A 16,100-nucleotide genomic window follows, 5' to 3' on the forward strand; every position below is an offset into this window, starting at 1 on the left:
ACGAAGTGCCAGGACGTGCTAAGTTTCCGCGTTGGATTTCGGTGATGGTCGGCGCGTTTCGCTTCACAATGACAGTGAAAGTGTTTCCACTTCTCCGGCGTCATGGCTTTCGCTGCATTTTCTGTTTCACCAAGCAATAAGCGTTCTGTGTGCTGAAGTGGAGCTTGAGAAGTGAAATCGACAAAGCCAGAACTAGTGTAAGCGTATAGCGGGAGGACCTTCTCCCAATCGTTGCGAAATAAGCGTGACTGTTCGGCGCCACAATACAAGCTAAGGACACAGGCCAAAGTCGGGCATGCTGTCCGCGGCAGTACGTAGTTTGCAGGAGGGACAAAAAAATGTGCAAAAGGCTGCGCATAGCCATTTGCCCGCACACAGATAATGCGAGTGCTCGCTTTTAGCGATCTGTAACGCACCCAGGGTCAAGCACCGCGTTTGCATCTTCGATAATCTTACGCGTGTCGAAACTATACTCCATCTCACATGTTAATGGCACTCACTGAGGAAGGTGCATTCCTCCAGTGATTACCCTATGCAAACCCCCGTGTTTTTCTAAAGGTGCCCCTTAATTCGTAACCGAAAGAAGGGCATGCACGCGAAGATGCACATCGTCCACAGCTGGCTTGTGGTAGAACAAACCACGACTTATACGTGAAAGTGAGTACGGCGCATACAAAGAAAGTACATAGATGTTCGCGTCTTGGTTTATATTTCTTTTACTGGTTTAGTTACTGAATTAATGGTCGGGTTGTGCAAAGTGCCTGAGTTTGTACATATTGAACCAACTATTGTGTGAAACAGCCGTAATTTCATATCTAGAGGTGTCATACAAATCGTCGTGGCTCATATCAAAGCTCCGATATACACCTGCCACACGTGTGTACAGTGTTAAACATGGTTTAATTAATGCGTGTTTAATTGTTGAGATCTGTTATGCCTATATTGAGTGCACATTTACAGAGTTTTTCATGTCTAGGTCACGCGAGTGGCTTTGTACAGCTAGTTTTTTTTTATGAGGTTTATTGTTAGTAGTCTGAATTAACTGCCGCGCGGCTTCATCAGCACATTTTATGTAGTCCTTGTCCTTTAGTTTTTTCTGTTCATAAATACGACTTTAGTCCTTGTGTGAACTGAAATAATTGTTCGCAAACTTTGTCCTCATTGTTGTCTAGTCTTCAAGTATGCTTGCCGGAGTTTTGTCATCTATTTTCTTCATTATATTGCCTTGTTAGTTTGTTCCTTTCAATGCTCATATTATGTAACACCCACTACTGCCAACGGCTTTTCCAAAAGGCTGGCAATGAAATAAATAAATTAATAAAATTCGGCAGAGACACCTAAGACTGCTTACGTGTGGGAATGCGAAAGCATGTTATGGACGCAAGACGTAGACATTCGGTTCTGGTTTGCGAACTGAGTTTATTTCAGGCTGCAGTCTTTTAGTGCGTTTTAGTGCGAAAGCACTAAAAGACGGGGTCAAACCCAACCAAGAAAATGTGTGAAGCCTCCTAGTAACCTGGGTAAGCTCGGGTTAATTTGGAGTAGCCTCGCGCAAGCTGCTGGCGATGGGGGGAAGCGCGGGTAAGTTCGGAGGAGCATCGCGTCAGCTGGAGTAGGGCGCGCCTCGATACGCGCGCCCCCCTCCGCCGCGGATGAAGGCGCAACGCGGTTGCGTGCACATGCAGAGGAGGGAGGCGAAGAATGCACACATGCTTTCGCACGTATGACACCACCCACTCACTCACCCCCTCCCCAACACACACACACACACACACGCACGCGTATATATATTTAACACCACCCGGAACGCTGTACGACGAACGGTTGCATCACAATTTTAACACGAAAGCCTTAAGTAGCTCATGTCGCAGAAAAGCCGATGTCGTCGGCGTCGGCCGTGAGCAAAAAATTCCTCCTCCTGGATGGATGGATGGATGGATACGGCTGAACCCTTTACATCGGGCGGTGGCTCAAGCCACCTAGCCATGTCTTGTGAAATTTTACTCCTGTCTTGCTTTTAGCCACCAATCAGATAACCTTCGCTTGGTTACTTCTAACCTCTTAAAATCCACTTTCCCTTCACTATCCCTAAACCCCAATGCCTTGGGTAAGTCAGCCCCGCTGCCTTCCACTGTAGGGTGAAGCCCTTTACAGAAAAGTATCAAGTGTTCAGCCGTTTCCTCCTCCTCTCCGCACGCAATGCACAAAGTGTCTATCTCCTGGTACCTGACTCTATACTTCTTAGTCCGCAAAACTCCAGTCCTGGCCTCAAACAACAAAGAACTTCCCCTACAATTATCATAGATATTTTCTTTGACAATTTCCTGTTTAAAGGTCCGGTATGTTTCTAGTGCCGATTTCGTCAGCATCCCTGTTTTCCACAAAGCTCTCTCTGTTCCTTTAACCTTTTTCTTAACCGATAATTGCTGATTTGCCCCCTTACTGCTGTCCAGATATTTGCTTGTCAATTTTCTAGTTCGCTTTCTCCATTTCGTGTCAACATTCTTTATATACAGGTATCTGAAAACTTTCCTAGCCCACCGCTTTTCCTCCATCCTTCTCAATCGTTCCTCAAATGCTATCTTACTGCTAGCCTCTCTGCTCTCGAAAGAAGCCCATCCCATATCACCCTGTACCCCCTGATTTGGTGTATTGCCATGTGCTCCCAAAGCTAACCTCCCTACTCCCCGTTGCCTAATTTCCAGCCTTGCTTGAACATCTGGCCTCATACACAGGACCGCATTCCCGAAGGTCAGGCTAGGGACCATCACCCCTTTCCAGATCCCTCTTACCACCTCGTACCTATTGTAATTCCACAGTGCCCTATTTTTCATGACAGCTGCATTCCTACTAGCTTTATTCATTACATATTTTTCATGCTCTGTCAGATACTCAACACTGTTATTTATCCACACCCCAAGATACTTGTACTCATTCACTACCTTTAGCACGAACTCCTGTATTCTATGCTCGCCGCCCTCTTCATTAAATGTCATGACTGCAGATTTTTCCTTACTATACTTGAAGCCTAATCTATCTCCCTCTGTACTGCATATGTCTAACAACTTCTGCAGGTCTTCCTTGTTGTCAGCCATTATCACTATATCGTCCGCATATATTAGTCCCGGTAATGTCTGTTTAATCAATTCCCCTTGCTTGAAAAAAGATAGGTTGAAACCTAGTCCGCTCCCCTCTAGCTTGGCCTCCAAACCTTGCAGGTACAACATGAACAACAAAGGGGACAGAGGACATCCTTGTCTAAGCCCCCGCTGTATCTCTACAGGCCCTGATACATTTTTTTCCCATTTTATGAGCACTCTGTTACCTCTATATATATCTTTTAAAAGATTAATTACTCCATTTTCCACATCCAATGTGCCCAATATGTCCCACAAATGCTCCTGAGTAACGTTGTCATAGGCTCCCCTAATATCCAGAAATGCTAGCAATAAGGGCCTATGTTCTTTTTCCGCAATTTCTATACACTGTGTTAATGAAAATAGATTGTCCTCCAACCTCCTTTGTTTCCGGAACCCATTCTGTAGTTCCCCTAGCACCCCCTCGTTCTCCACCCAAGCCTGCAGTCTATCCTTTATAATTTGCATCACCACCCTGTAAACCACAGACGTCACTGTTATGGAGCGATAGTTACTTACGTCTGCTTTGTCCCCCTTTCCCTTATATATCATGTTCATTCTACTTAATCGCCATTCATCGGGGACTTTCTCATCCACAATCATTTTGTTCACTACCTGTATTAATGTTTGCTTGGATTTTGGTCCTAACTTCTTTATCAACATAATCGGGATACCATCTGGTCCTGTTGATGTGCCACTAGGAACCTTCTTCTCTGCCCTTTCCCACTCTCCTTGCTCAAGTGAAGCTATTGCTGTAACCGGTCTATCCTCCTTCGATAAATTATGTACCACGTGCTTTGCTGAAAATTTTTCCGTCATCCTTGTTCCTATGTGTTTTATTGCTTCATCCCCTTCTAGTCGAATACCCTCATCTGTAACAATAAACCTTTGTTCTAGCCTAGTTTTATTACTCATTGCATTTAGATGTTTCCAGAATTTTTGGGCTGCTTTTCTATCCTTTTTATTTACTTTTGACATCCATTGGGCACCCTTTCTTCTAATTTTCTCATTAATCAAATAGGATGCGTCCCTTCTACACTTTATGAAGGTATCCCATTTTCTGTCTACTTCGGGTTTTGGTTCCCCCCTCTTCTTGGAATATCTGTGTTCCCTGGATGCTTCCTTGCGCTTTTCTATTGCCCTCTTGACCTCCTCATCCCACCAACTCTTGGGTTTGCATCTTTTCCCTTTTAGCTTTACTCCCACCTTAGCTAGCTCTAGCTCCAGTAATCGAGTTAATTTGGTATAAGTCCATTCTGTTTCACTATCCTCAAAAATTACTTTCTCGATTTGTTTGGCTGCTACTTCCAATTGCTTTTCTGAGTAAAAATTTCCCCCTGATTGTTTATCTTGATTCAGTCCTACATTGCTTTTTCTTCTGAAGCTCAACTTGATACGCTTGTGGTCACTACCTAGACTTCTGGAACCATCTTCATCTATGCTCATTACCCCTAATCTGTTATACATCCTCTGTGACATTAGTGCATAATCTATCGTCGAGTGCAGACTCCCCGCCTCCCATGTTATGAGCCCTTCACACTTCTCGGTGCTGTTGCATACAACTAAATCATGCCTGTCACACATGTCCTGCAGCATGCTTCCTGTCGAATCCGTGTACCCATCCAGGTCTTCTATGTGTGCATTCATGTCGCCTAATATAATTATCTCGCCCTGTCCTCCTAGCTCATCAATGTCGCTTGCAATACATTCTAACATTTTCCCGTTTTCCTCTTTGGCATTAACCCCTGTCCACAGGTATACAAAGCCAAGGAGTGTTTGCTGGCCTGCCACTGTTCCTTTTAGCCATAAATGTTCCCTGCATCCCAGTCTAACCCTTTGAAAATTCATCCTTTTATGAATGAATGCCCCAATTCCACCTCCCTTTCTGCTGCCCTCTGTTCTATTGCAATATTCCCATGCGTAGTCTGGGTTACAGGGTGGTTGCTCCATGTCTCTAAGATGTGTTTCCGCTAAACCATATACCATCAATTCCTCCTGTCTTAACTGTTCTTCTATTTCCTCCCATTTCAGTCTATTCCTGCCACCTTGCATGTTAATGAAACCTATATCTGAATTAACTTGGCCCTGGCGCTTGCGTCTCTTTACGCCACTGCCCCAACAGATAGCGCGAGACGGCAGCGCCTCCCACTCATCTCGTTCGGGCGCAGTGGGGCCGTGCGGGCACGCGGGAACACGCGGTGAGCGGCGAACGCAGAGCACATTCAAAGCGCGTTCACCACGAAGCTTGTGGCTTGCTGCCCGTTCGTTCGGCGCGGAAGCTATGCTGGCGTTCCTGGCATTGAATTTGTCGAGAACGATGTGCCGACGAACTGCGACTGCAACTTGAGTCCCGCGCGTTTCGGCAAGGCGCCTGGCAGCGCTTCTACGTGGTTTGCCGCTCCACGCGTCCGTTTCACCGTACGTAGCAGAGCGATTTGTCTCTTTTGTTTTGAACGTTAAGACTGTTCACACGGCCCCAAGTTTCCCTTGTATGCAAGCAGCGCGGAGCATGCATGTCCTGCCAAATATATTTTTGCGTAGTCAACATTCACTTTCCAACATTTTCTGAAGTGCCTTTGTCTTGTTGCTGCACCGTAGGTGAAAAATTCCACGTAATAATGTCAAATTTCTCTTCCAAGTAATCTGTCACTTGACTGCTCTGGAGTAGAAACCAGAGGACACGTCTGAAGACAAATAGTCATATTTTCTGAACTTCTTTCCTTAGTGACTTGTACCTGCAACAAAGCAATGCAAATGGTTGCGTTTCCCTTTGGATGGTGTTGACTACACGTAGACTGATGATGCGATGCGATGACATCTTCCTAATTCGTAGTGATTAAGTTCGCTTTATTCGAGGACAAATTTTACTAAACAATTTCTGTTTCCTTTCAAAACATGAAGAAAAATCATCAAAAGCGACTGATGCAAAAAGAGGCCTCACAAAATCAGCCCCTGATAACTATTTATTTTCAATACCATTGTCCCTGCCAGGGTAAACTAAGAAAGAGGAGCCGGAGCAACAAAGGAAAAATTGAAAATTGGTTTTTGAGGAAAGGAAATGGTGCAGTAATTGTCTCACATATCTGCCGTAAGCGGAGGAAGGTGGGAGTAAAAGTAGTGAGAAAGAGGTGCCGTAGTGGAGGCCTCCCCTATAATTTCGACCATCTAGGGACGTTTAACATTCACCGACACCGCAAAGCACACGGGCGCGCATTTGCGTCTCGCCCATCCCTGCAGCTGCTGTCATCGAAAGAGGAAGAAAAAAAAAAGTAATCCGGTTGCCCAGAAACACGCGTGACGAATTTTACTGACGTGGCTGCGTGAGGGCAATGAAGAGAGCTTTTTTCCCCTGTTGTGGTTTCTTTAAAAGTGATACGAAAAGGAAGGAGAATAAACCGTTACTGGAGAAAAAAAGCCGCCTTGCGTTCGCGTCACGCAGCCACGGCTTCTTTGCTTACTGACGCACAGAAGATAGGTTTGACGCCAGGATATTCGTAGTGAGCTGGCGCAAAGGAGAGGGGAGAGCCTTCCTGCCTTCGTGGCGTTAAGATAAAACAAATAATAAACTGAACAAAAAGCTGCGACGAGACCTTCACATACTCGCTTACCCGCAAGAGCGCATAAATAATACGGCTGCCTTATTGCGAAACGCCTTTGTGATCAGGTTGTGAAGCCAAAGCCGCTCGGCAACTTTTGATGTGGCCTGGCAGGCTTTAGCACTCACCTTTCAACTTTCTTGGCCTACGTCATCAGTGCAAGCGTTTGTGGTCAAAACATATGTGACTTTTGACAGCGTGGTGCAGAACGTGCGATATGTACCGAGGCGGCTGTAATCGGGAGAAGTAAGGCCGCGACGCGTAACGACGACGACGTGCTTCTAATCGGAAGAAGAAAGGTGGCGGAGAACGCACAGAAGTTGCAAAACCGATGCGAAAATGGGCCACGCCCCTTTGCTTGAAGTGAGCTCGTAGTGTGCGTGATGTAGCAGTCAGAGACCAAGTTATGAGGGTCGGTTGTGTTCCCGGGTGTTCTGCACGCACTATAGAAATGACCCGGCTATTTGGCTTTGTTCGCGACAGCGCGCGCCGAAAAAATTGCCAATCGCAGGTCAAACCAGACTGCGTGAACAACAATAAACCTCAAAGTATGAGAGGTAAGGCATGCGAAACGCTTGTTTTCCAGAACAATTTCTGCTTGGGACGGAGGGATAATGCACTGCTTATCTTTGCAACTGCAGTTCGAAATAAGTAATCCTGATTGTTGGAAAAGTAGTAGAAGTGGGGAATATTCGGGTCAAAAGGTTGCACTGGAATATGCTACGCAAGTTGTAAGAAAGCTGTTATGAACACTGCGCAGAATGAACGCTACAGGAGAAGACCAACACGCATGAGTGCACCGACTGTTCATAAGGCGCCGACTTTATCGGCAGGTTAGCTGCGAAAGATAGTTACTTTAGAGTAACTACCCCTGATTCACTGTTTAAACTATCTATGGTACCACTCCGTCAAGGTAGAACACCAAATTTTCTGAAATTCCTCGCGGCAGATGCATTTTCTTCTTCGAAACGGCGCGCCGCCGCATTGCGCTCAATGCAACTGAACGGGAGAGTGAGACCCAACATGCCCCCGCCGGGAGCGGTGTCTTCAACCTGAAAGCGGGCAAGGCGTCGCGCCGAACGGGCGATCGCGTTCCGTGGATTCACTGGCAGTGCTGCAACACGCTGTCGCGTTCCACTCTTAAGCGAAGCTGAAGTGTCCTCCAAATTTTTATACGAAATCTGGGAATTGTCGTACAAGTGAAGGTGCATATATCTGTCTGCTCGAATCCCTGTCGTAGACATGGCTTCCAACTTGATTAGCACATTAAGCTATCATCATCAGCCTGACTACGTCCACTGCAGGCACGGAGGAAAATTGCCGATGGTTTAGCTCCGGTTAAACCTGTGTGTACGCGACTTCATACACATGGTTACACGTCGTAAAGCTCTTTATTCAGCAGGTGTATATGTATGCTTGGTTATAGCTATGAAGACACGGCGGGGATCTGTGAAGTTCGTAGCTACTGCGCATGCGCGACACACGCAGCGAGGCTGCGGAGCCAGCGGCGCAACTCTCGCGTCACGCGCGGCGCACCTGTTGCTCGGCGCATGCGCATTAACGGCTCCGACTCGGCGAACTTGGCTTTACATAGCGTACTGAAGCTATCGCTCAAAAAAAAAAAAAAAATGGAGGACGCTTGAGTGCTTGAGGTTCCAAGCACAATCGAGAACTCTCGCTCTCATGAAGCTATAAAAATAAACACAAGTTAACAAAACCAAACCACAATTGTTGTTGTTGTGATCGATTAAAATGTAATACAGAACATTTTTCAGGTACTACGCCTGCTTATATGCAAACATTTGAAAGTAATCTCGACACCACGCTCCAAGCTTCGCCGTCAGTGTAAACAAAGATGGCGTCCTCCTGCTCGTCGGAGCGGAAACTGTGGAGCGAGCGCGAGACTGCCGCTCTCATCGACTGCTGACAGTACCGCCTAAATGATTTGCGGCGCCAGTAGAGAAACGCCGCAATCTATGCAGAAATCACGGAGGTGGTGCGGGCCCTTGGGTTGCATCGCACAGCAGAGGTGCGCCACAAAAACCTGGCGTAGATACGCAATGTACAGATTTGGCTACGGATTTGGCTGCCGCTGCCCCCGACTGCACAGTGTTGCCGGACATCGCCATGTTATGGCTGTCGGCGGAACATTTGGCGCCACCTAACACACATGAGGGAAACTTCTCAATGAGCATTGAAAATGCCCGTGTAGCAACGGATGTTTCGAGCGTGCTCGAAAATCTCGATGCAGATCGAGCTCAATGAGGATCGAAAGTGCCCGTGTGACAGGGGTATTAGCTTCGTCTTTAAGAGTGGAACGCGACAGCCTGTTGCAGCACTGCCAGGGAGTCAACGGAACGCCATCGTCCGTTAGACAAATCGCACTGCTACACAACAAAAATACACCCAAATGGGAGTAAATGCCTTGTCCTCTAGCGCACACCCAAAAAGAGGCTTTATTTACCCCACATAGCCACCGCGGCGGATATTGCCGAGTGCGTTCTGTTCTGCGCGAGGCAGGTCGCGCCAACTTCATCTTCATCAGCGCCACAGCTGGGAAGCAGGGCTGGGCTGGAGGCGCCGTGGGACGGGAGATCACAGATGGATGGCCGTCCATAGGGGCCGGCGAAGCAAACCTGAGAAATGGGGTGTAGTTTGAGGCAGCTGGTTGAGAAGGTTGGCAAGAGACTGGCGCGTCCTCGCGTGGCACTTGCCGAACCATACGTGGGGGCACATACGGTGGCGGCGGTAGTGGAGAGACCGGTGTGGGGAGGGGCGCCGACGTAGGAGTGGGCGGAGGGAAAGCCGAAACAGCTCGGGTAGGGAATACGGCCAGGGGTGGTGAGTCGAGTGGTGCCGCAGCTTCGGAGTCCGGAACAGGAGTGCAGAGAGTTGGCGGGAGCTCAAAGCCAAACTATGCCGTCAGGCCCTTCTTGAAATCGGAGTATATGTCGGGGCAGGAGGCGGCAACCGCAGCTGTGCCAGGAGACCGGGTGGGAGTTCACGGCTGGCGTGCTGATAGCGCAGCAGCTGGCTGGACACGTTGACATGAAAGTGCGAGTCCAGCAGCGCCAGCCACAAAACAGGGTCCATGGCATAAAAAGCGGACAGGCCGGGAAGCCGAGGAAGGAAGGAGCGTTGATACTGCTGGAGGAGCTCACCGGATGCTATGGTAGGAGCGAACATGGCAGCGAGAAGAAGCTGCCGAAAACCAGGTGTGGACAACGGTGGTGCAACAGCAAGGCCAAGTGGAGGGACAAGACGGGCAGGAGCGCAGAGCAGGTGGGAGTGGCGTTGCGTGCGTCGAAGCTGTCGTCCGGTGTCACCAGATGTGGTGGGTGGACCACATTTATTGGAGTCCCCTGTAGCCGCGGCTGGTGAGCCGGTGGAGCGGGCTCTTGACGTTGCTGGCCAGGCCGATTGCCGAGAGCATTGTGTTCTGCGCGAGGCAGGTCACGCCAACTTCATCTTCATCAGCGCCGCTACAGACTACATGAAGCAAACTGGCTCAGCCACAGCGTGCTTTACGTTAATAACGTCCCAAAATAAAGTGTCAGAAATCTGACCAGAGCACTGCAATTCGAGATTGGGGGGGTGTGGGGCACTGCACCCCATGTGAAAATCCCCCCCCCCCCCCCCCCCCCCCTCCCCACACTTCCTGTTATGAAGTCCCTGTGCATCAATTTAGCGGAGGAATGTGCACCACTCGGCATGCAGTAGTCTTCGTAAGGAGTCTCCCTAAAATGTACTATGACTTTCTTGCAATGCGCACCTACTCTTGATGAGTAGGCTACTGTTTTTTTTATTGTTCAGAGGGAATCAAAACTCACAATTCCACGTTCATTTTTTATTGTTACTACAGCAGCAAATACGCGCTCCGCATTGTAAACAGCAACTTTCGGGACACCAAAACGGCGCATACTTATATAACAGACAGAGGCCAAGATCCCTTCTTACCAGCAAGGTGACACTAAAAAAAAGTATCTGTACCAAAAAGCATTTGTATAAAAAATGCAAGCTAAAAAAAATGCTCTATTGCTTTCTTCCACATGAATAAAAATATCTGGTATGAAAAAGTCTAATTAGTCCTACACACTTCAAAATTTGAACTTCTTGTAGGTAGATACACTTGAATTTGCTCAGGCCCTCAAAAAAAAAAAAAAAGAGCAAGAAATTCACAAAAAAATTGTCAGAAAATACCTGTTCTTAAAGAGAACTGTACAGATGTGGAAATCAGAAAAGGAGCACTTTCACCATCAGTCAATAACCTGAGATCATCACTAATGTCTCTTGACATACTTTCTATGACCAGAAAAAAGTTGATGGAATATTCATTAACATATGGCACCGAAGGACGGTTGCAAAAGGCAACAAGAGGGACGGCACTGTGTGTTTAACAAGTGTGCTGAATATACCTTGCACACACACACACACACGCTACCTTTCTTTGGCTTTTAAAAACTGGGGAGAGGCATACAACACCCAGCCGAAAAACTGCTGTGCAATATGTGGTTTTCAGAACAAAAGACCACTCTTTCTTGCAAACTATTGCACAAGCCAGTTAAGTATACAGCACTACTTCTGTGCCTAAACTGACAACTGCACCTGAAACAACAGTGCATGTCTGAAAAACAAAGAAAAGAAAAAGGAAAGGTGGAGGTGGGAGGAGAGATTGCACTAAGGTTGAGTTGTCATAGGAAATCTCAGATTCTGCCCCTTGCAAGCAATTCTAATTTACTTTGGGGCTATTAGTGCAGTGACCAGTTTCCTCGTGATAATTTTTATACGTATATATATATGTATAATATATTATATATACATGTACAACACATGAAAACGGACTAGCCACTAATCACAGGCTTTTTCATTGCAACCTTTTGTACTGCTCGTTCTGTAGAAAAAAAAAATTAAACCTGCAGAGAAAGGGGACAGTATCACATTTTGCGACGAACAACACGTGACGACTTTACAGTTCCAGTTAAGTAGACATCACAGCAACTACGAGAGTAAGGCACAAGCAGCAAACAAGTGGCACTGCTTGCCATCATCACAGACTGGACTGTGCTGTGTGAGCCACTAAACGAACAATGATAATAGACAAAGCATCACCAGAAACAAGATGCTTGATTACACTTAAGTAACAGGAGAAAAATTCTCTGCGTGCCACCTGCACCACAGCTCTGAAGGCAACTCTTCTAATAACGGTCACAGAACTAAGTACACAAAATGTCTGGATGCAGCGCGCTTTGCCGAGTCTGGATGTAACTGCTATACTGACATACTATGCTCAAGTAAAAGCCTCACAGTTCAAGCCTGCAAACAATGCACACATTTCTCTTTTCAAGTATGGTGCCTTGACTTCAGCTTTCTTAGTGTATCAAGCCACATCATATGAACAGCACAGAGATTGCAGTGATGTTGTGCACGTTAAATGTTCAGAATTAATAAGTAGACGCAACTCAGAACACCAGCAAAATGAAATGAGCACATCTCTCAACTTAATTTAAAAGCTACCAAATTCAGAAGTTCATGGCACAACACTTTCAGTGTTACTTTAAAGTCTAAGCTCAGCAAAGGTAGCTATCACCCATAATCACAGATATGAGGGTTTTATAGCTGATGGTATGCAAGCATTCCATGCTCTCTCTACAGACAGCAAGGAGAGGGCATATGCATATTGTGCGTGAACTCGTTTTCTTAAAGAAAAGTGACCCTAAACTACCTCTAGCACTGCAGGCATGATGTGTGAGAAACCTGTTGACGGGGCAGTACACTACTTTCAGCAACTGTGGTGTTTAATACTGTTAACATATTGCACGCTATGAATACCGCGGTGCAGTTGAACAAAAACTGCCTGAATGACACTGCTTAATGCTGACAGCTCAAAGAACTAATGTTCTAGAAATGAATGCCAAGCGTTTCAGCGGGAAACCAAATGAGGGAGAACTTCAGTACAAGTGATGCAAATGATTACTGACGAGTATTTTTCGTTTTTTGCATCCCACTGAAGCTGTCATATCGCTAACGAACCGATCCTCACACCAATGCTGGCACAGCATGAAGCACCCTTGGGGTTTCCTCTTCTCTGTAGCATATAGCAAGATCTTTGAACTTGCACCTATAGTGAAAAAAAAAAAGTAAACAAGCCTCACAATATGTTTGAGCAGTAGAAGTGAAAAACTCCACGAATGGTCACAACTGTGCACATGTAGACAAAAAAAAAAGGGGGGCAAGAACAGTAAAGCTTTAGAATGCTTATCCAGTTACACGGTCACTGTGAGTAGTACAAAAATATGGAGAACAAAGAACAGGAGCTGAGCTTAGGTAGAAAAAAAATACTGAAGCTCAGTGTGTTTGAGACAGAGGTCCTTGCTTCAGTTGCAACTAGCCAGTTTTGCAACAAGAAAGGTTCACAACAAGAAGAAATAAAAAAATAGTTTACAGCATTGAAAAGAAAAAAACAGCAGCTGAAATAAATAAGTCTGGCTAGTCAGCATAGGCCATTCAGCCTGCAGTTACCTAAGTGCATCTGTTTCTAGACATACACAAGCATGTGAGGCCTGGGGAGAAAAAAACAAAAGAAAAGCTTGCGGAGGAAGAGTTGGACAGGTGGCAATGTTGTAGACTTTGTTGGAAAATCAGTGACAGAGAACCCGTGGGGCAGGCCCAAGAAAGAGGCAAAGCCAGCGTGTGAGTAGCAAAATGCCACCGCAAGTGTCACACAGCAGGAGAGTCTGGGGGAGGCTGGCTGCTGGGAGGCTGGCTGCTAAGGGCACTGGGAGCGAGTGCTGGCGGGGGTGGGGGGAGTTCCGAAGAGGCAGTCTCGCCAGGTTGCCCCTTGGCCTCCACGCTTGGCAGCTTCGCTGTACTGGGGCTGACCATCAGAGAGATCCCGTTCACCACCTGCATGGGTGCACCACAGAGCTGCAGCCACCCATCTGTCTGAACACCCAGTACCTTCCTCTCCAGAATGCATGTGGGCTACTAAAGGCTCCTCAGCAGATTTCAGACAGTCAAGCTTGGTGATGCATTGACTTTAGTGGCAAAAGGGCAGCTTAGAAGAGCTTCCTGGCTAATGCATTTGGTCCGCAAGACGTGAGGGCTAAAGGCCCATTTGCCCAAGCATTTCTTTTCAGGGAAGCTCAGAGCCACGCCAGGAGAAAGCCTGCACCCATTGGAAAACTGGCAGGTACCAAACAGCACTGCGAATCGAACCCCGCAGACAGTCAAGGTAACATACATGAAAGGCAATTTGTTTTTTGGTAAAACCCAATTTTATCTGTTCCTTGCACCTTGACCAAATCTCCTAAAAATTAGGTTTAACCCAATTTCTTCCTGCAAATGCACCTTACAGAGAATGTACATTTACCCACACAAAGCTGGACACCATATGAGAATTAGTGGAAACTGTGCTTATTCATGATGGGTTTTTGGTTAACTGGCGATCTTAAACTTCTTTTAAGATTTGTTAGTCTTAGCTCTGTTTAATCAGCAGATAAGTTCGAAGAGTGCACTTTAAAAGCGAGAGGCCGAAACACAGGTATTGCCATCATTGTGTCACGCACTGTCCCTGCTAAAGATAACCTGCTCCAAGGCTCTCATGCATTTAAAACGGTCGCTGTAATGCTGGATGTTTTTGCATTGCGCAATGCAGACAGGTCTTCGACAGACACGGAAGTGCTGTGTAAAAGATTGGTAATGTATGGGACGAAATATGAGGGCTGTACCGATAGTAATGCAAAAGTTCGTATAATTTTATATAATTGACATACATCATAACCTACAAGCTTGTAGAGCAGCTCTTTCTCAATACAAAAGTACAGCTCAATGCAGCCTCCCAAGCGATACATTTGGGCCACTGTCAAATACTCTACTTGCTGACGATTTGTGTCGGTGGTCGCATTTCTCCCACTGTGTGGTTTGTCTTCAACACTGGTATTCCTTGTTTAAGCTTTAACATGTAAAGCCCTCACAAGGGCCCTTGAGGTATCTGTAATAAATAAATAAGAGTAATCCATCTAAGCACATTGCTCTTGTTAATGGTGTCATCTCCGTAAACTTTCATTTAGCCTTCGGTGGATGTCGGGCAGTCTGCTTCCTTCCTTTGTAAGAAACTCCACGACGACCCATTATTTCTCCTTGCAATTCATTAGCTACAAGCAGTAAAAAATGTCCATTGTTACCCGCAAAAAAACTAATGGTCGGTATAGAAAAAGAGTTGCTCTACAAACACATAGAATCTTTACGATGCACGTGAGGTTATTAATAAACACATGCAAACTTTTGCATTACTTTCAGTAGGACCCTTGTAACTGAATATATGAGAAAAAAATGTCATTTCATAAATATTTTTTTTAAACTACAACCTGCCATTTCCATATTTATGACTAATGAGCAAAAAAACGGGGCTTTATGTCCAATGTATAAACAAGCACTTATACTAAGTTGGCTTTTCCTGCAAAGAAAGACCAGAAAAAAACAAAACAAAAAAAAACTACAGAGATTTTTGCTTAATAACCCAACTAGCACTTGAATTTCACCTAAAAATATGGCCTTATTTTTACCTCGAAAAACAAACACAAGAACGAAGGGCCCTGCACATATGGTAGTATTAAGAGAGATGAGAATGAGCAAAGAGAAAGCAGGATAATTGCAATCAAAACTTCTCGAGAAAATAAAAAAAGGCAGAAAAAAAAACAACTTTGAAAACCAGAACCGACACCTTAAACATGTAGCTCGCAGCAAGGAAATAGCAATATGTTGTAAAGATTCAAAATTACTTGAGTGCAGCCGAAGCTTAACTATTGCAAGCCTTCCCTCTCTATCTCATTAAAGCACCCTCCTTACTGATGGAGAGCTGATCCCTTACAAACTAGTTCAGTTAATGGCTTCACAGCAGCCACGCTCAAGCTGTGAATAGCAGATTTACAATGTAAATACAGTAAACCTTCATTAATAAACAGTTTTGAGATATACAAAGTACAAAGTACCGAACTCGGTCGATAAAGCATGCAAGACTTAAAGCACGTGACTGAGTCAACAACGCGGCGACGGCAGCAGTAGGCGCTGCCACGGTGCACCATGGTTCAGATGATGCCACTCCCCCCTCGAGAGGGGGTCGGAGGTGCCTGCTTGATCTGCCCGGCCATCGTAGCTTTGGGAAATGGACCCTGTTCTTACACCAAACTTTGAACCCAACAGCACAGACTGGCAGCGGCAAAATAGAGCAAGGTGCGAAGCGGCACAAAGTGTCAGCGAGCGGTGCACCAGTACAAACTTGTTCGTTGCTTCACGGCATGACAAGGGCAGTGCTAACTGCTAGCTGAAGGCCCCTTTTTTAAAGATTTCGCCAGCCAGATTTCGAGGT

At 46.1% G+C, this 16,100-nt stretch overlaps 1 protein-coding gene across 2 annotated transcripts in view; it reads left to right on the top strand.

Annotated features, from left to right (window-relative positions):
• Positions 1 to 16,100, top strand: part of LOC144125770 (dnaJ homolog subfamily B member 6-like) — a 262,555-nt gene that overhangs the window by 203,825 nt on the left and 42,630 nt on the right. The window lies entirely within an intron of this gene.

This window comes from Amblyomma americanum, chromosome 3 (genome assembly GCF_052857255.1).
Source record: "Amblyomma americanum isolate KBUSLIRL-KWMA chromosome 3, ASM5285725v1, whole genome shotgun sequence".
Classification (NCBI taxonomy): Eukaryota; Metazoa; Arthropoda; class Arachnida; order Ixodida; family Ixodidae; genus Amblyomma; species Amblyomma americanum.